General features: G+C 38.7%; 1 pseudogene; it reads right to left on the bottom strand.

Annotated features, from left to right (window-relative positions):
* Positions 1–1395: 1395 nt before the first annotated feature.
* Positions 1396–18187, bottom strand: LOC119512087 (annotated as a pseudogene).
* Between the last annotated feature and the right edge of the window lie 2102 nt (positions 18188–20289).

Genomic DNA, 20289 nt, shown 5'->3' with positions numbered 1-20289 from the left:
AAAGTTAAGAACTTCTATTCCTCTACAGACACCCAACTCACAGAGAAGGGGAAGATCTTTGTAATACATATATCTGATTGTAACAGAAGTTATTGGTGCTCAGTACAGATCCACACAACTCAAATTCTTTTTACTATTTCTATGTGCTCCTTTTATGTGCTTTTTCTTCCAATGAGCCACATCTACCACTCTTCAGAATATTGTCCTCAGGCTACTGGAGCCACTCAGCCAACAGAGCCAGAAGTGCCTGGGAATTTACATTTCCTCAGAGAGGCCCTAGGTGAATGATTAGTGCAGACTATGAAAGGTCAGCTTCTTTGTTTCAATCTGGAACAAACTCTGAGGCATAACCAACATTCCATACTTCCCCAGTGGGATCAGGCAGAAGCTATCCTCACTGGGACTTTTCCTGAAATTGCACCTTTGTTTTTTCCCCTTTCTTATCCTGCTTCTCCCATTCCTGTATTAGTTTCTCCTGGGAGCAGTTCCTTAATAAATCACTTGCAATGAAATCCTTATCTTAGGATCTGCTTCTAAGGACCCTGACCTGAGAACCAAGGAGTGAACTGTATCCAGGATACATTTTTTTTTTTTTTTTTTTTACTTTTACACCAATGTTTATAGCAGTACCGTTCACAACAGCCCAAACAAAGAAACGATGCAACCATCTGTTGATGGCTGAATGGATACAAACAAGATGTGGTATATCCAACAGCTGTAAAAAGGAGAGATGCTCTTATACATACTACAACATGGAGGAACCCCGAAAACATTATGTGAACAAAATAAGCTAGACACAAAAGAACAAACACTATATGATTCCATATATATGAAATACCTGGAATAAGAAACTTCAAAGAGCAAAAAGTATATTAGACATATATTACCTGGGGCTGGGTGTAAGAGGAATGGGAAATTACTGTTCAATGGATAAACTGCTTGGGATGATGAAAAAGTTTTAATAAATTGAAGGTGGTGATGGTAGCACAACACTTTGCATAAGCAGTGCCACTGAACTGTACACTTAAAAATGGCTAAAACGGCAAATTTTGGGTTACCACATGCTACCACAATAAAAAAATTTTTAGTAGTCGAAAGAAAAGCACAGACCCAAACCCTTCTTTTCCCAAATTTTAAAGTGGGAAAAAAAATGCCTACACTTAAACAAGAAAACTTACATCACTCATTTTAGACAAAAATTTTCCTTGTACATCACATTTTTAAATGTTTTTTTACTTAGGAGATGTGGAAAATGCCTATTTATAATGTCTTTGGAAGGATATCCCATTTTGCAATGTATGGTCTTCCAGATTCTTTTGGGCTACAGATGCTGAGAGGTATTTCATGGCCTTTGCATTTCTATAAATCAGTGTGGTCTGGCCAGGACTTCCATTATCAGCTTTCTGACCTCTTATCAAAAATTAGTAGAGGGCAAGAATTCTTGCCTGGTTAGTTTCCACCATGCAACCATTTACCACCATCTCATCCAAAATGAAGTGTACTTTATCCAAATTAAAACATCATATCCAATTCACTGACTCAGCTGAAGTACTTATCTAAAACTTCCACAAAGTTATGGATGAATTCATAAACAGCCCCCTCCTTCTCAGTGTCATTAACTCCAACCACAACGGAGAGCTGCATACTGACAATTTATCAGCTTAAAATCCTTATACTCAATGAAAGAGCATTGTTCATTGGATGGAGAGAGACAGCCCTTTGTGACTTCTGTTTCCAGAAGTGTCGGCTTATTGATCTCCATGTGTTCATAGTACTTAGAAAGTCAGGTCTGTCCTTGTTTTCTCACCATGAGGAAAAATTGATTTTTTTTTTCCTTCTGGCCAGTATTTTTCCAAATACATCTCAAAATTTATGGCCAGGGTGGTGGAACCTGTCCAGCTCCATGGGCAGCGGTCCTGGCAGCGACTCTTTTGGGGCCCCCCTCCCCCTTTCCTGCAGAAGTTTGCTCCCTAGCCCTCATAAGCAAGCTACTCAGTGCGGGCTCCCATGGGGCAGCCACTTTGGCTTTTAGTCTGGAATACATTTTAAAAGTTCTTCAAAAAAATAAGGAAAAGGTAGACTATCTAGTAGGGAAAGGGGCAAAAAACTGTTAAGTAAAATAAAATTGTCACTTGCTTCGGGTGTTGTCGGGAAGGACCCCTTTCCGAGAAAGGATCCAAGAAAATGGAACAATGGATCGTACCCTACAGAATTGCAGATAAGCAACACCTGGTGACAAACCAATTTCAGTCTGGCACATATAGCTTATCAGAATAGACAGGCTTACCATACTAATCAATGTATTTCTGTTTCCCTCTTTGTAAGATCCCCTATGTAAAACGGAAACTTAACGCCAACCAATCTGAACATTTCTTTTCATCCTTCCATATTTACCATATATAAGCCTCCGCTTTGCACTCTCTCGGCAGATCTTGTTTCCACATGTGGTTTAGATGCTGTCTGATTCATGAATTGCAAACTGCTCAAATAAACTCCTATAATTAATATCTTGACTGTTTTATTTTTACAAGACTTAGATACTTCACAAAAGAGAATATCCAAATGATCAATAAACATACGAAAAAGTGTTCAACTTCATTAGTCATCAGGGAAAATGCAAATTAAAGTCACTGTCTGTTACCACTGCACACCCACCAGAAAGTCTAAAATGAAAATACCACGTGTTGGTAAGGATGTGGAGGAGGCTTTCTCTCATACTGCTAGTGGGAATGTAAATTAATACTTTGGAAAACTGTTTGGTGGCATATACTGAAGCCAAAAATATGCATACCCTAAACACAGCAATTCTACTCCTAGGTAAATATCAAACAGAAATGTGAACCTGTGTACACCATACATGTGTTGAAATGTTTATAGCAGCACTATTTGTAATAGTCCCAAACTGAAAAGTCTCCACATGCCCATCAACAGTAAAATGGACAAAGAAGCAAACTACTATGCAGCAACAAGAATAAATGATCTTCTACTATTCAGAACAATATAGATGATTCTCACAATATAATGTTGAGTGAAAGAATTCAGACACAAATGAGTGCATATTGTATAATTCCATCAATATTAAGAACAAAAAAGAGGCAAAACTAATTTTTACTCTTAGAAGTAGGATAGTAGGAGAAGAAGGGTGGATAACAACTGGAAGGGAGGACAAGAGGGCTTTTGGAGAGTAGTAACATACTGTTTCTTAATTTGGGTGCTGGTTACAGTTGTGTGTTCAATTTGTGGACAGTCATTGAGCTGGATATATTTATATGTGCATAATTTTGCATATATTTTATATTTCTATAAATAATTTTTTAAATCACTGTATACTATTCAAAAGTAACTCCTGCTACAGTAATTGAATAAACAGTGGTACAGTCACACAATAGATTATTAAAAGTAAATGAAGATCTCTCTGAATCAATATAGATTAATTTCCAGGATACACTGTTAAGTGTAAAAAGCAAAGTGCAAAAGAGTAGTTAGAACATGCTATTATTTGTCTAAGAAAAAAAGGAAACATGAAAATGTATTTATATCTGCTTCTTTGTGCAAGAAGAGGAAGAGGAGGAGAAGATGAGGAGGAAGAGCGGAGGAGAGGAAGAAGGAAAGGGGGGAGGAGAAGGAGCAGGGGGAGAAGAAGGAAGTGGAGGAAAAGTGGACCATGTGGGCAGGGAAAGAGGAGGAGGAGAAATCAAGGAGGAGAAAGGAAAGGGGCCCTGACCAACATGGCCAAGCGAGATGCTACAGTGCTCTGTACCCCACAGAAGCTTTGACCCACCAGCAAGAACTGGCAGAAATATCTTTCTCAAAGCTCCAGGAAACAGTTGTTGCAGTCTACAGATTGTGCACCAAATCAAGAAAAAGCAACTTCAAAACAGTAGGAAAACCTTGTGGCACCCTTGCCGGGCCCTTCCCTCTCTCCTCAGTGGCTCGGTGTGGAGCTGGCCCTTGCTCCTAGTGTGGTTCCCTGGTCCCAGCTCCAGAGAGAGCAGAGCAATCTTTCCGCACATACTTGGCTGCATGTATATCTGTGCCAGTCTGTCTGGGGTCAGGCTGAAGGACTGAACTAGGACACTCATCATGAGCTCATCGTCCCAGAGCTTGCCCTGTGCCTAGAGGTGGCTCATACAATTCTCTGTAGAACACCGTAGAAGAGAGAAATCATAGCTGCTTGGGGTACAGGGGTGCCAACAGTAATGAATGAACCTAACTGTCTTACAAATGAATAACATAATCACTTTGAAGGGAGTTGGGAAGACAAAAACTAATGCAAGTAACTTTGGACAACAGAATTTTGACTACATATTCTAAGTCAGTGATCATCAAATTAAGGCCCTTGCATCAAACCCAGACTACGCCTACTTTTGTAAATAAAGTTTTATTGGACACAGCCATGCTCATTCATTTATGTATTGTCTATGGCTGCTTTCATGCCACAACGGCAGACTTGAGTGGTTGCAGTAGAGACAGTATGGCCCGCAAAGCAGAAAATATTTACTATCTGGCCCTTTATACACAAAAGGTTGCAGACTCCTGTTCCAAGGCTAAAGAGAAAAAAGAAGTCTGCACAAGCCCCCTGAGGAGCTGGTGGAGAATGCAGGGGTGTTGCACTTCCCCACCTTGATGGCTGCTGAATGTGCTCACAGACATAGGGGACTGGTGGTTTGACGGGCTGAGCCCTCTACCACGGGACTTGCCCTTGGGATGATTATTGCTGCAAAGGAGAGGCTAGGCCTCCCTACAATTGTGCCTAAGAGCCTCCTCCCAAATGCCTCTTTGTTGCTCAGATGTTGCCCTCTCTCTCTAGCTAAGCCAACTTGAAAGGTGAAATCACTGCCTTCCCCACTACATGGGATCTGATACCCAGGGGAGTGAATCCCCCTGGCAACGTGGAATATGACTCCTGGGGAGGAATCTAGACCCGGCATCGTGGGATGGAGAACATCTTCTTGACCAAAAGGGGGATGTGAAAGGAAATGAAATAAGCTTCAGTGGCAGAGAGATCCCAAAAGGAGTCAAGAGGTCACTCTGGTGGGCATTCTTACACACAATATAGACAACCCTTTTTAGGTTCTAATGAATGGGAATAGCTAGCAGTAAATACCTGAAACTATCAAACTACAACCCAGAACCCTTGAATCTTGAAGACGATTGTATAAAAATGTAGCTTCTGAGGGGTGACAATGTGATTGGGAAAGCCATGTGGACCACACTCCCCTTTGTCCAGCGCATGGAGGGATGAGTAGAAAAATGGGGGCCAAAAAAAAAAAGGCACCCAGTGTTCTTTTTTACTTTAATTGTTCTTTTTCACTTTAATTTTTATTCTTATTATTTTTGTGTGTGTGGTAATGAAAATGTTCAAAAATTAATTTTGGTGATGAACGCACAACTATATAATGGTACTGTGAACAACTGAATGTACGCTTTGTATGACTGCATGGTATGTGAATATATCTCAATAAAAATGGAATAAAAAAAGAAAAAAAAGTCCGCACAAATGCTGTACTGTACTTAATAATTTGTTTTTCACAAGGGAATGGATTAGCAACAATCCTATGTGTATTCTAGGATTGACCAAATAAATAAACATATTGGTAATACCAAGAGCCAGATTTTATAAGGCAATAATGCCAAGTGCTTCCAATTTAATCTATACTTTTAATGAAACCCCTATCAAAATCTTAAAGAGAATTTTTTTTTGCCTTTTAGTATGGAAAATTTTAAACATGCATGAAAATAGAGAAAATGGCGTAATAAACCCATGACATAGCTCAACAATTAGCACCATTTTGCTGACCTTATTTTTCTTGTTTATGGCTGCTATATTTGAAAGCAAATCTAACACATGACATTTCATCCATAAATACTTTCAGTATGCATCTCTAACTTACAAGGACTGTTTTCACAGGAACTTTTCAAATATGGTAAAATAATTAATCAATAAAATTTGTAAAAAGAAGAAAACAAGGGGAACTTAACTGTCCCGATAATAAAAACATATTACTTATTAACCTTTTTTTAAAAAAAAGTTTATGGTGGTAGCACGTGGACAACATAAAATTTCCCATTTGAACCACTGTCAAGTATACAATTCAATGGTATTAATTATATCATAACATTGTGCTACCATCACCACCAACCAAACTGAAACTTTTCCATCACCTCAAACAGAAATTTTGTGCTCATTAAGTGTTAATTCCCCATTCACCCTTCCCTTTTATCCCTGGTAAACTGTAATATATTTTCTGTCTCTAGGAATTTGCATATTCTAGTTACTTCATATGAGTGAAGTCATACCATATTTGTCCCTTTGGGTCTGGCTTACTTCACATTTGTGTCTGATATTTAAGCATGATGTCTTCAAGGTTCATCCATGTAACATATTACATTTTAAAGATACAATAATTAAGACCATATATTGGCCCAGGAATGAAACAGCAGGGAACCAGGGAAAATATTTCATATGCTGCTAGTAAGATTATAAATTGGCATGATTTTTCTGGAGTGCATTTCAGCAATATGAATCAAAAGCCCTTAAAATGTGCATTGTCTTAAACTTATTTTTACTTGAGTCAAAGAGGAAAGAAAAAAAAGTGAATGTGGCAGAAAGTCAACAACTGGTGAATCTAGTTCAAAATTATGTTCGAAGTTATACAGGTGTTCTTTGTTCTATTCATGTAATTTTTCTATAGATTTGAAATTTTTCAATATGCAAAGTTTTTTTTTTATGTGCATCTTTTTGACCCAGATGTCTTAGGAATTTATTCAGAGAGAAAAATAAGTATGCACAAAGATAAATGTACAATGAAGAAGGTGGATCAAGCAATGTTGTAAAATAGTGAAGAACAAAAAGCAACCTAAAAGTTTAAAAGCAGATGCTTATGAATCATTGTGGTACATGCATGTAATTAAGTAATGTGCAACCATTTAAAATCATCTTGAAGAATCTGTATATTTTGTCATGCAAAATTTTCATAAAATATTGTTTTGTTAGTTGGGCTCATATTTAAGTAATAGAAAATGACTTGAGCTGCTGGAACAGTTATTATGTGATTGTCTTTCTGTTCAAACCCACCCTTCCAAAGGCTGCTTCGTGATGCTCACGCTGGGCATTTTTCCTTGAGTGCTCTTCCAAACTTTAAATTTTAATAATCCCAACCAACTCTTTTGTTCCCTCCAGCTCTAAGAGTAATATCTGCTTCCAGAAATTGCTATCTCTGTGATATCTTAGTGTTTCTTTTTGCATTGAAACCTAGTTAGCAATTCTTTATATAAAATTATTCTTGTAAAAATAACTGGTGCACTTTCTGCCTCTTGACAGCTGGCTTGAGCCTAAAAGGAGAATTTATTATAAGTATTCAAAGTGTTTCATGGAACCAGAGGGCAGAAGTACCTCAGAAAGAGCATGGAATAAGAAAATGGTTATTGACCAGGAACATAGGAAGTATCTACTCTTATCTTGCCCCTCCTTCTCTGTTTCTTGTATCTCTGCGGATCAACTGTCTTGGCTATTCAGTTCACATTCGGATGATAACAGTACCCCAGCTTCAAAGTTTTCACATTTTCTTCACTCAGGAGAATAGCTCAGTCTGAGTAAGAATATTATGGTCCCACTATCAGATTCCTGAAAGAAAGAATCTGATGGACCTGGTTTGGGTCAGATGTCCATCCATGGTCTCATCATCTGTGACCAAGATGAAATCATGTAGTAGGGACATGGTTGTCTGGGGCCCATCTTTAAGGAAGAGGAAGTTAAGCTAGGATCATTGTGAGATGGGCCAACACTCAAAAAGAATCTAATATAATTGTTGAGTGAGAACAACAACAACAAAAAAAGCCCATACATAATAAGATCTTATTTCTGTAAAACAAAACAAAGCAATCTCTCTCTATATACATATATATGTCTATTGCTAATACACATATTAGAAGAGTTTGGAAAGACTTTCATGAACAGGAATATATACATATTTTTACTTTCATTATGAAATAATTTCAGACTTACAAATGAGTTGCAAAAATAGTATAAAGAATTCCTGTATACCATTCACCCAACTTTCCCAAATGTTAAATCTTACATAACAACAGTAAAATGAGCAAAACCAAGAATGTAACACCAATAAGTACTATTAACTAATCTACAGATGATATTCAAATTTTGTCAACTGTCTCACAAATGTTCTTTTCCTGAATCAGGATACAATCCAGGATTGCACGTTGCATTGAGTTGTCATGTCTCTTAGTCTCTTTAATCTGGGATAGTTTCTCAATTGTCTTGCTTTTTCATGACCTTGATGCTTGGGCCAGTAATGTAGAATGTCCCTCAATTTAACTTTGTCTCATGTTCCCTCATGATTAAATTCAGGATTCATATTTTGGCAGGAATACCACAGAAGCGATGTTGTGTCCTTGTCAGCACATCATATTAGGAGGAAGTTGATATTGACATGTCACATTACTGGTGCTCTTAACTTGGATCACTTGCTTAAGGAGGTGCCTGCCTGGTTTCTCTACTGGAAAGTTATTATTTTCCTCTTTGTAATTATTAGCGTTTTCTGGGGAAGACAGACACTTTGACACTATGTAAATGTCCCATTTCTCCTTACATTTGCCCATAAATTTAGCATCTATTGACGATTCTTTTCTGAAACAATTTTTACTGTGCTGTTTGGCAAATGATTTTATATTTCCAACATTTCTTCAATTCCTTCATTTGCTAATTGGGAATTCTACTGTAAGGAAGAGCTCTCCTTTCTCCCCCAATTATTTATGTATTAAATTGTTGTATCACTGTGGACTTGGATATTTGTTTTATTCCATGAGTTATAATTTATTACTATCATTATTTATTTTGCTGCTTAAATTGTCTCAAATCTGGGCATTGGGAGCCCCTTCAGATTGACTCCTTTATTCTTTTGACATACCCCCATCATTTTACTTTTTGGCATTACAGATGTTCCAGGTTCATCTTGTTATTTTCCTGTTCCAGCCCTAAAATCAGCCATTTCTCCAAGGATCCCTGTTTTTTTTTTTTTTTTTTCCCCTCTTCAGTAAAATAGTATTTAGAAACTAAGATCTGGGTACTAGGTGTATTCATTGCTATTGGGGTGTCTTTCCAGGCCTTCTTAGCAGACAGACCTAGGAAATATATGTATGCATACATATATTACTATCTTATCTCTCTATGTATATATGTATGTATAAACTCCCCTATATCTATTTTTATAATTTGTCTAAAACCATGAGTTCACACTGATAACCTTTGATTCCAGAACATCACAGGCTTCATTGTTTTCCCTATTTGCAATTCATTTTCTGATGCTGCAAATAAATAACAAAACAATGAAATTTATTGAGTTCTTGGTCTCTATCTAGACTGTGCTTTACATAAATATCTAATTTAGTCTTCATGACAACCCCACGGTAGCTAATTTTTTATCTGCATTTTATGGAAGAAAAAAATGAGTTAGTGAGAGGTTAAGTAATGTGGCTGATTACTTATTAAGTGTACAGTCAAAATTTAGAGCCAAGCAGTCTGATTCCAGAATTCATGTTCTTGACCACCATGCGTATTCTACTAATAAAACTTGAGAAGCATAGCATAATATAGACTAATCTCACCCATATTATGTAAATGTGATTTTCTAACCAGACAGATTAAAAAAATTAAATGCAAAAATGCAAATATAAAAAGTCTGTATGAAAAAATAAATGAATATTTATTCAGTCTAAGAATGGAGAGAAATTTGTGAGTTTACAAATGTCCACTTCCCGGCTGTGTTGCTCACTTCAAGGCACCCTCCTTCAGCTGTGGCAGGAGCCAGTTTGAAAAAAGAAGTTGTAGCTGCATGCACTTTTTTTCCCTCAGGGATAATTTCTGACTTGTTTGCCTTCTTCCTTCCTTGAACGCTCTTTATGTTGCCTTTTCTGTCAGACTGATGGGCTTTGAATTACAGCATCCTCTTCTCATTGTCCTGTCTGAATTTGGCATCCTAACCCCAGACTATTGGTCTTGGCACTACTGACCCAGTAACTCCATAGGAAAGTGACCTGGTAATTATCCTTTTGGCTCCATTCACCGCAGCCTCGTGCTTACTTCCAGCCAAGGGACTCAGGGCTCCACGGTGACTCTCAGGCTCCCATCTGTCCCAGGCAGGAGATCATGGTCAAAAAGTAATGGAAAACACAAAGAAAACAAGCGCAAGAAAAGATGGATAGATTTGACTGAACAGTAACATGTAAAATTTCTATTCTTCAATACATCAATTTTATAATTCTATACATGCATATGTCCATGTATATATACATTTGATTTTTTAATTCATAACATTTCTTGAGTACTTTTATTTTCCCAATACTACTTATTTTTCCACAAGTCTATTTTGAAAAATAGCAAACCTACAGGGAAGTTTAAAGAATAGTAAAATGAATATTCGCATACACTCTACCTAAAATCAGTAATCAAGAATTGAATGTTCTCACCAGATAAAACATGTATTGTCTCTACCCAAAAAATTTGTGTGTATTTTGCATCTTGCCACATACCATATGTTTCAAGAGTTCCATGATGACCCCAAGTTCAGTGATTAACTAGAAGGACACGTACGACTCAATAGCTGGTTATACGCATGGTAAGGTTTACTACATCAAAGGGTACAAAGCAAAAGCATCAAGAAAAAGACATGTATTGGGCAGAGTCCAGAAGAGATCAGGTAAAGTCTTTCAAGTCCTTCCTTGTGTAGGACTACACAGGATATGCTTCCTCTCTGGTAGAGAACAAGTGCAGAATGTCTCAGGGCCCAAGGCTTTTATGGAGGGCTGGTCACATAGGTACATTCTGCTACATGACCAGCCTTGGCAACCTATCAATGAAACCAGTTGCACATCACCAATCTTGATGTTTGTGCTAAGCAATCCTGACAAGCTTGCTCTAGGTGTACACAACAAAATCCTCAACATTAATGTAAAGAACCTTCCAAGGGCCACATTCCCAGGGGTTAGCCAAGGATCACTCCTGGTTCCAGGTTCCATAGGTACATTCTGCTACATGACCAGCCTTGGCAACCTATCAATGAAACCAGTTGCACATCACCAATCTTGATGTTTGTGCTAAGCAATCCTGACAAGCTTGCTCTAGGTGTACACAACAAAATCCTCAACATTAATGTAAAGAACCTTCCAAGGGCCACATTCCCAGGGGTTAGCCAAGGATCACTCCTGGTTCCAGGTTCCATAGGTACATTCTGCTACATGACCAGCCTTGGCAACCTATCAATGAAACCAGTTGCACATCACCAATCTTGATGTTTGTGCTAAGCAATCCTGACAAGCTTGCTCTAGGTGTACACAACAAAATCCTCAACATTAATGTAAAGAACCTTCCAAGGGCCACATTCCCAGGGGTTAGCTAAGGATCACTCCTGGTTCCAGGTTCCCTGGGAAACATGCAAGGAAAGAGCAACCAGACCTGCTGTGTTAATTTCTCATACCATATCTTTGCTTGTATTGTTCCTGCTTTTTGGTTTGCCTTCCCCAAAAGCCTAGCTCAAGTCCCATATCTCTCCAGTACCTTCAAAGAGCCTTTCTTGGAGCAGGTTTTCCCTGAATGTGTGCTCAATAAAGGAACTTTGAGTGAAGCCTTCCCAGAACTATTCAATCTAGCGATCTTTTCTTTTTCACTGAATTTTCCACTTATTTCACAATTAGTCATTGTTTTAGCTTCCTTGTTGCTAAAGCAAATACCATGCAATTCATTTACTTAAACCATGGGAATTTACTGGCTCATGGTTTTGAGGCTAGGAGAGTCCAAAATCAAAATGTCATCAAGGCAATGCTTTCTCCCAGAAAACTGAGGCATTCTGGGGCCAGCTGCCAGCCATCCTTGGTCCTTGGCTTTTCTGTCATATGGCAATGCACATGGTAGCCTCTCCTGGCCTCTCCCTTCTCTTCTAGGTTCCACTGACTTTCAGCTTCTGGCTCCTTCCTCTGTGTCTATTTTCTCTCTCTCTATTCCTCCCTATAAGTCCTTCAGTAATAATATTAAGACCCACCCTGGGCCACACTGTATCTGAAGTAACCTCATCAAAAGTCCTATTTACAGGGTTCACATCCACAGGAATGGATTAAGTTTTAAGAACATGTTTTTTGGGGGTATATAGCTCCAAACCACCACAGTTATATATTGCTTAGGGATATATCTTGTGCTATTATCTGGTATTGTCATTTCATTTCTCAAGTTTATATTTTCTCCTTAACCAGATGTTAAGTGAAGATTATGTCTTAGGCCACTTAATATACATTCTGCTGCTCCTAGAGAATGGTATGTAGTATATCACATTGCTTAAATATAACAAAGTCTAGTACTCTAGAAATTAAAATAACCCGAGAAGTTCCTATTGAAGACTTTTAAAAAAATTGGTCAAGAAAATGCAACTTTCAACCCACCTAATTCATAGGTTTATGATTAGGTGAAAGAAGTCACTGCAACAATCTCCAGTGGAGGTCTAACAAGCTGGTTTACTGCTGCAAGAAGGGGTGCTAGACAAGAAGGAGCCATGCATCACATGTATCTACACCTTCAAGTCCTACTTCTTGGGCAATACAAGCCACCAGAAAAGTACTCAAAACTAATTAGAATAGTTTGCTTTTCAAACCTTAGAGTGCAAAAGAAGCTCTTGGAGGGCATGTAAAACATAGAATCCCAGCCCCTCTCCCAGAATTTCTGATTCAGCAGATCTGGGATGGGCCAAATAATTTGCATTTTTTATGATGATGTTGATGCTGCAGATCCACCGACCACGCTTTGAGTAGCAAGTCACTATATCATTCGTATTAACATGGTATTTATCATCAATTACAGTGGTTGTGATTCTCAGCAACAAATTAGGTCCCAATAGTAAATTTTGACTTTATCACTAATCTACCTTTATTTTGGTCTTATCCACCTACATGAGGCCACTATTTTTCATATATAAATAATTTGTTTTGCTTTTGCTACAATAGCACTTCTCTTCAGAATACATTCAATAATAGAATTTCACACCATAAATTTATGTCTTAGTTTGCCAGGTCTCTATGACAAATGTCACCGATTGGTTGGTTTAAACAGGAGGAATTTATCGTCTCACAGTTTGGAGGTTAGAAGTCCAAAATCACGGTATTGGCAGACCATGCTTTCACCAAAGTCTATAGTATTCTGGTGGTGGTTTGCCAGCAATCCATAAGTCAATCTCTTCCTCTATCACATAGTGATCTGTCTCCTCTTGTCTCAGCCCTAAAGCTGTGTCCAGATTTCCTCTGCTTATAAGGAGGACTCCAATCATATGTGATTAATGCCCACCCTGATTCAGTTCGGCCTCATCTTAATAGGATCTTCAAAGATCCTACATACAAATGAGTTCTCCTCCACAGGATCAGGGTTTAGGAGGTGAATGTAGCTTTGTGGGGGACATGATTTGATCCACAAACATAACTAATTGCATCAAAATATTTGTCTTTACCTTTAAAGGTTGCAACTGATACCATTTGTCCATTTTAAAATAACACCACTATAAAGTCATCATAATATAAGGTCAGGTATCATATTACAATTTGTTGTGGTCTGCTAATGTTCTTATAATTTGTTCTCTTTGTTCCTCTTTGAAGCTTCTTAGTAACCAAGAGAGGTGGAAAAATAATGGAGGCCACATTGCACGTGGTCAGTGCTTGACCTGGCACTTTATATTTGACAGACATGATGTGGAATGAGCTATTACCAGCAATCTGTTCATTTTACTCTTCAGTAGGCACAGCAAACAGGATGTGTTCCAACTAGGGCATAGGTGTCCTGGAGAGCTAAATACTACATATGGCATTTGTTGAATCATTTTATTGTCCACAAAACAGATATATATATCTATTCAAGGTAGCATTCACCTGGAAAATCTGTGAGCTTCTCACCTATAGATGTTGCTTAAATGTGTAAATAGGCTGCTTTTCCCAGTCCCAGATTCAATTAATTTCATTGATTAAGGAAATCACCGTTTCTTTTGGTTATGATAGTCACTGCTGTTGTATATTGGCACCTTTTTTCAGATCAATGTTTTGTTAGTCAAGGTTCTCCAAAGAAACAGAACCAAAAGGAACTCCGTGTGTGTGTGTGTGTGTGTGTGTGTATAAACATATAAACACACCTGCACACACATATAGGTAAATATTAAGAGATTAATTATAGGAATTGGCTTGTGCGGCCATGGGGAATGGCAAATCTGAATTCCACAGGGCCAGCCACAAGTTGAAAACGCCAATAAACTTCAATAAAGGTGACACTGAATTCCCCAGAAGTGGGCTGGTTGAAGTAGAGATAGAACTTCCTCTTTCTGACTGCTGAAATCCTCAGTTCTAACTTTAATGCCTCCAATTGATTAGATGAGGAGACTCCTCTTATTGCTGAAGGCAAATCTTTGTTCATTGCAGATATAACCAGCCATAGATGCAATTAACTGACTAATGATTTCAATCCATCTATGAAATACCCTCACAGTAACAATCAGGCCAGTGCTTGCATGACCAAACAACTGGACACCATAACCTAGCCAAGTTGACACATGGAATTAACCATCACAAATATTAACACATAACTGCTTATAAAAACCTTCCTATTTCCATTTCAATAGAATTTCTTGGCAGGGGGTGGGGGGTGGGGGAACAGAAAGGTCATATGCCAGTTGTTTTACATGGCCCTCTCTACTGAAAAATATGAAGTCAATCAGAACTTGTGTGCTACAAAATCTTGTGACACAGGAAACTTTCACTTTTCTTGTTTTCCTAACATTTAATTTAACACACATAGGCCAAAGACCACAAGTGTAGAAAGAACAGGAAGGGTGGGGAAGCTGTGGTAAGTATTGTTTTGGGTAGTTTGACCCCACCTTTTCACTTAATAGCAGTCACCACCCCTCCCCAAAGCCATAGGGCAAGTGACACAGACTTGGACAGAGTACCCCAACCCTCTGGTCAGATGATTATCTGGGAGTTATTATTTAGCAGATGACACAAGTTGAGATATTCAAGTCCTTCCCCAGTAGTTAGTAGAGATGACCCCTTGGTCATGGAGCTAGAGGGGCTTATGTGTCTCACGAAAAGGCTTACCTGAAATAGAAGAGAATGAGAACTGTGAGAATGTTATATACACAAAACCATGAGAGAAAGAAAGAGAGAATGAGAAGAGCTTTCATTATCCTTTGAGTCTCTGGTCTGCTGTACCAAAAGTCAGGTGTCTCCCTACTCTCCACACGATCTTGAACCACTAAATTCTACTCTTTGCTTAAATGACTTTGATTAGGATTTCTGTTTTTTGACTAATAGTAAGGCATAACGCAACTATTTTTTTAAGCCAGTCTCACCCCTATCTGTAGGAAGAAAAAAAAAATAACATGAAAATAAAATTAAACCTAAACATTATTAGCAAACTGTGTCTGATATTTTGTTTGAAAATACACTAGTTTCATGTATAGGTGTGATTAAATTAATCTACACCCCAAGGACAATTTTCTAATATTTTTAACACCCTGATCAGGAGACCACACCCCAGGCACAGGTGATTACATAGAGTCTAAAGACCCTAATCAGTAGTCCACCCTTCAAAAGGGGTTACTGCAGCACTTTAGATACATTATTTGAACCTGCACCATAAAAGAGGTTAGATTTTTCTCAGTGAAAAGAGTGGGATTCAAGATATACTATATAGAGACTTCCACCTTGCACAAATGGAGTATGGTAGAAAAATCTGGCAGCCTGACAGCCTAATCACCTTTAAAGCGGTATCCAAAGTCTAGAATTTACCTACTCCTGTGTCACCCATCTAAACAGAGGATTCTCTTACTTGATCTAACAGGAAGGTTAGTTTCCAGCCACGGAGGGAGGGATTATAGCAGGAATTGTGGTTGAATATGTGTTTTTATTTCTTTTAGGGCCTGTAATTTTATACAGGTTGAATTTTGAACTGGGTTAGTTCAGGAAAGCTTTTGCTCCTAAAAACGAACTTTTCATTGAAGGTATAATGGTACCTTATTTATTTTCTTCTTACTTAACCCTATATATTTGATTCATGTAATCCTGGTTGTCCATGAAGGACAAACTTCCCATATGTGTATACTTGTATTTCTATAAAGAAGGAATCATATTTAAACATGGCAGGAGCCTTAAATATGTTTAAATATTTAGGCCCAGTAAATATATTTCTGAAAATTAATACTAAGGCTATAATCCAGAATCCTGACAGAGTTCTATGCATGGAGATGTTCACTATAATTTTGTTTATAATATTTCAAATTCATTCAATAGTAGAAGATATTTAAGAAAATTGTATTGTATTTATAAGGTGGCTAGAAGAGTGGAAAAATGTTAAAATGTTAAATAGAAAAATCAGTATACAGGCTTGAATATTTATGACGACCATAACTATGTAAAATAAGCATACAAAATGCTACAAAAACTCTAACATGCAAACCTGGTTATATATTCTACTAATTTATATTTTCTAAGTTTCTTTTACAGGAACCATATATTACTTTTTTATTAGAGAAGTTGGGTTTACAGAGCATGTATTACTTTTATATTTTGAAAAAGTAAACATATATATAAAGACTATTTCAGTAGGTATTGACAGAAACACAACTCTAATTTAAGTCAAAAAGGGAAAGGAGTTGGGGGAACAGGGATAGAGAGGGAGAGAGAAGTTAAAGGATGGATTTGGATACAAGCCCAAATGGAAATTATATCATCTTCTGTCTCATTCCTCCTCCCTCAATAGCTTAGCCTCCTCTGTGTCACGACCTCATTTTCTTCCATCTTCCAGTCTGCCAGAGAAGTAGGTTGCCCACCGCTCGAGGCTTATATCATCCAGTTTAGGAATCCCAGTGGAAAGCAACCTCGATCTTCCAGTGTCTACATATCAATTTCAGAGAAAGACTCTGGTGGGCCCTGCTCAGGCTACATGTCCACCTCTAGATAATCAGTTTCTGGGGAGTACAGTATTAAGACTGGATGGGTTTGTGACATGTGCCTGCATCTGTCACAGAGAAAGAGGATCTAGTACCAGAAGAAGGGAGTGGAATAGCATGATGGCTTGTCAAGTTAAAAAAGATATTAGGCAGCACAGAACGCCGCAGTAGTTCACAGTCATCATCCCCACTCTTGCATTTCCATACATACGGTTCCAAAAATGTCCCTGTTATGGATTGAACTGTGCCCCCTAAAAGGATATGTTCAAGTCCTAAGCCCCTGTTTTGTGAATGTGATCCTATTTGGAAACAGGATCTTTGAAGATGTGATTAATCAAGATAAGGCCAAACTGGATCAGAGTGGGTCCTAATCCCATACGACTGGTGTCCTTACAAGAAGAGGAAATTTGGACAGACTAGAAGACAGCCATGCAGTGGAAGCAGAGATCGTGTTATGCCATGAGCCAAAGGACGCCAGGTACCCTAATGACTTCAAACGAAGCATGGCCCTACCAACACCTTGGTTCAGACTTCTAGCCTCCAAAACTGTGAGACAATAAATTTCTTTTGTTTTAAACCACCCAGTTTGTGGCACTTCGCTACGGCAGCCCAAGGAAACTAAGGCAGTCCTCTAGTGAACTTAATGCAGTGCCTCCCTGTTCAGTTCATCTCCCAATGAGACAACCCAGAGTCTCGCCCAGTGACCACATCATCTTAAAGTCTAGGAACTCTGGGTCATGTGCTTTCCTCTTGGTCTGGTGGAGATGAGATTCCTCACCACTCTGCAATGCAAATGTCATTTACATTTGCTTCCCTGGGAGTGCCTCTGGTTCTACTTATGTGAGGAGTCAACTACCTCCTCCATCATATTCCAGGCCATCAACTTCGTCCTGGCCAGGTTATGAGGTCTGGATATGGCCTCAGGCTTTGAGCAATCACAGACTCGTTTCCAAATCAAAGTTTTCTGGCACTACAATTCCCTTCAGACCTCTGCTGGCTTTTTGCCAATTTTATACCTGGGGATTCCGCAGACTACACTCCAGCACCAGAACCTGACCTAAGAGTTTCTGTCTCTTAGCAACAGATCTCAGAGCTCGGCCCATCCTCCAGGCTCTCAATTTGATGTCTCCCGTAATGGCTAACCCATCCCTAAGCTGCATCCTAGAAGGTAGTGTTTTGCCACAGGGATGATTTGTAACCATGTTTGGCAGGGAATTTATAGCAAGAGTTATTCGAGAGAAAGCGGGGAGGGAGAAAGGGTTTCCTACATTTTAGACTTCTATCTTCGTCCCCAGTATGTTTCTTGCTTCCCTCCTTTGTATTAATTTTCACTTGGAGCATAGAGTTCAGTTTTCATAAGCCAGCAAGAAGAATTATTTGTCGTACAAAGATGTCAGATTGCTGGGTAGAGGCAAAATGGGCCTCCCTGTGTGCCGTTGCCTTTCTGCTTTCAGACAGCTGAGCTAGGATTCAAGCATTTCCTTTTCACCTAGCAAACCAGGGCTTCCTCCAAGTATCTCCATGTTGGTACCATTCCAGTTTGGCAGTACATCTGGAGAAATGGAAACCATGTTTAATTTGGTCTTGGTTGTGTGCTACCTCTGGGTGGAGTGTGGGAGAGGTTTTACTGGAGAAAGAGAAAAGGGGTAGGAATACATGCGGAAGTAATCTATAAGCTCCCAGATAAATCATATCTTAAAAAGAATTTAGTACTTGATTTTTTTTTTTAAATCACCAAATCTAAAATGGAAAAGGTTTGAATAGAAAAGATTCAGTAGGATCACACCCAAAGTTTTAAGAGTTACAAGGTGATCTCAAACAGAATGAGAAATCATCAGAGCCAGAGAGCACAAGACTGTCACCTTGTCTTCACACCCTGAGAAATGCAAGAGCTGATCCTCTATACACTGAGCGAGTTCCTGAGCTTTCGTTAACTGGCAGCTTGCAAATGTTTGACACATAGAGTCTAAATCTCAAAAGTACTTTTAGGAGGTGCTTTGCTCAGTGCTATATCCATTATTCTCATCTACATATTTGTTTTGTTTTTATAAAATTATCTGTTATTTAAATATCATATTTAGGTTTATATTAGCATACCATATACACCTCTGTAATCCAACCTAGAGAATGTCCCCTAGTCCAAACCTTTTAACCAACTTTGAACCTCCCCACTCAGAAGCACTCTTGGTTCCCAGTCTTTTTAGTTTTGTACCTTAGTCCTCTGTCTTGTTTTACCCCATGTTCTAGTTTGCTAATGTTGCAGGAATGCAAAACACCAGAGACAGATTGGCTTTTATAAAAGGGAGTTTATTTGGTTACACAGTTACAGTCTTAAGGCCATAAAGTGTCCAAGGTAAGTCATCAACAATCGGGTACCTTCACTGGAGGATGGCCAATGGTGTCTGGAAAACCTCTGTTAGCTGGGAAGGCATGTGGCTGGCGTCTGCTCCAAAGTTCTGTTTTCAAAATGGCTTGCTCCCAGGATGTTCCTCTCTAGGCTGCAGTTCCTCAAAAATGTCACTCTTAGTTGCTCTTGGGGTGTTTGTCCTCTATTAGCTTCTCCAGAGGAAGAGTCTGCTTTCAACGGCTGTCTTCAAACTGTCTTTCATCTGTACCTACCCTCTCAGCTTCTGTGCATCTTTCAAAATGTCCCTCTTGGCTGTAGCAAGCTTGCTTCTTCTGTCTGAGCTTATATAGTGCTCCAGTAAACTAATCAAGGCCCATACTGAATGGGCAGGGCCACACCTCCATGGAAATTATCCAATGAAAGGTCTCGTCCACAGTTGAGTGACGGCATCTCCACGGAAACATCTAATCAAAAGTCTCCAACCCAATCAACACCAATACGTTTCCTGCCTGCACAAGACTGCATCAAAGGTAATGGCATTTTGGGGGACATAATACATCCAAACCAGCACACCCCATAACCCCAAGTCCAGTCCAGATCCCTGGAAGAGTGGGCCTGGCTCACTTATTCATGGAGGTAGACTCAAAAATATAACAACATTCTGCTAAATTGTTTTGAGTTTTTTTTTTAAATAAAATTTTATATTTGGAAATAATTTTAGATATACAGAAAAGTTTTAAAGATAGTACAGAGCTTCCCACTTATCAGTCCATCCGGTTTCCCTTAATGTGAACATCTTATCTACCCAGAGTGCATTTGTCAAAACTAAGAAAGTAACACTGGTCCATGACTATGAACTAAATTCCAGACTTTATATGGGTTTCACCAATTTTTCCACAAGTGTCTTTTTTTATTCCAGGATTCAATCCAAGATAGCACATTACATTTAGTCTGCTA

This window comes from Choloepus didactylus, chromosome 17, assembly GCF_015220235.1.
Source record: "Choloepus didactylus isolate mChoDid1 chromosome 17, mChoDid1.pri, whole genome shotgun sequence".
Classification (NCBI taxonomy): domain Eukaryota; kingdom Metazoa; phylum Chordata; class Mammalia; order Pilosa; family Megalonychidae; genus Choloepus; species Choloepus didactylus.
The sequence above is the reverse complement of the archived record's forward strand: the minus strand, read 5'-3'. Positions and strand labels throughout refer to the sequence as shown.